Source organism: Protobothrops mucrosquamatus, unplaced genomic scaffold (assembly GCF_001527695.2).
Source record: "Protobothrops mucrosquamatus isolate PMUCROS unplaced genomic scaffold, P.Mucros_1.0 scaffold2113, whole genome shotgun sequence".
Lineage (NCBI taxonomy): Eukaryota > Metazoa > Chordata > Lepidosauria > Squamata > Viperidae > Protobothrops > Protobothrops mucrosquamatus.
This window is the reverse complement of record NW_015388214.1, coordinates 35,921-37,441: the sequence shown is the minus strand read 5'-3', so window position 1 is coordinate 37,441 and position 1,521 is coordinate 35,921.

Sequence of the window (1,521 nt, the reverse complement as noted above, 5' to 3'; positions counted from 1 at the left end):
TTAGAGGCAACTCCAAACACACTGTTCAGCCAGGCATATGTAAAACAACAACACATTTTATGGTCAAACAGCACTAAGTAAATTACTACTACTATTTTTCTTTCTTAAAATACACACTTTTAATATTGTTTTAAGCAGTGCTAGTGATGCTTTACAATAGCTGTCTTTGAGAGTTTTCTTGTAAACCACCCTGGATTTCCCGGAAACTTTTAATTTCAAATTAGATGTTGATTTAATAAATTCGGCAGAAGAAACTAACGTTTAAATACATCTAAATCCCACAAACCTACTGCCTCCTAGGCGCATACTGCAGAGAAAATAAGGCATTGCATTTCAGCCAGCATAGCCACAGGATGATGGGAACTGTGGTTCATGACACCCAAAATATATTAGTTTGGGTAAGGCTGGATTAAATTATAAAAGAGCAGATGAAGGGAAGTATTTTTGTCTCCGACAAAATAATTTGGGGGGGGGGGGAGTTGACTCGGCCTGTTAATTTCAACTCACACCAATTCCTAACTTCCCATTCAATCCAAAGAGTTTTATTATTGCCTGGATTTTAGGGAGGGGAGGAGGCAAGAATAGACCACAAAGCTAATCTGCAAGTTTGCTCTCTCGCCTGCCTGCACACCACCTTCCCGTGTATGTGTGTATGTGTATGAGAGACACAGAGAGAGATCCCCTTTTTGTAAGTTTGCTTACTCTGCAACTCCCTGCTCTCTCTCTCTCTCTCTCTCTCTCTCTCTCTCTCTCTCTCACACACACACACACACACACAGAGAGAGAGATTAATAAAAAAGAGAAGGAGGGGGGAGAAAGGTGGAAGCTCTCCTTTTTTTGTAAAACCTGGGTTTCCTCCTCCTCTTCCCCTCCTGTCTCTCTGTCTCTCTCTCTGTCTCTCTCATACACACACACACACACTTCCTGTTTTCTCCTCCTTGTCCTTTTCCTCAGCTGCACCTGAACAGAGTGGGAGAAAGTTAAAAAAAAAAGAGAAGGGGTGGAAGAATGGGGGAAGCTCTCCTTTTTTGTGACATCTCTCGGCTTCCTCCTCCTCCTCCTCTTCCACTCCTGGCTCTCTCTCTCTGTTCCTCCCTCTCTCTCTCTCATACACACACACACACATACACAGGAACCCTTCCTGCTTTCTCTTCCTTCTCACCCTTTCTGGCCTGGCAAAGAAAGCAGAGCCACAGGAGGAGAAGCCCAGCAAAGTGGGGCATGGCCGGGCATGACGGAGTTAAGCTGGGAGGGGAGGGGCAGGCTAAGGCAAATGAGCTGCTGCTGCACACCACCAGCCCCTGAGCGCTTGCTGTTTCTTGTGCGTGCTCCAAGGCGCCCAGCTGGGTTACAGTGGGCCAGGGCTGGGGCAGCGGGGGCCGGTCCCTTGCCATTTCTGGGACAGCCCTGGGGGGCCAAATCTGGGCCCTCCCGGGCCGAATCCAGCCCACCGGCCTTGTGTTTGACATGTCTGTTCTAGATTGATAATTGCAGGTTCCTAGTGCTGAAGAAAGCATTATA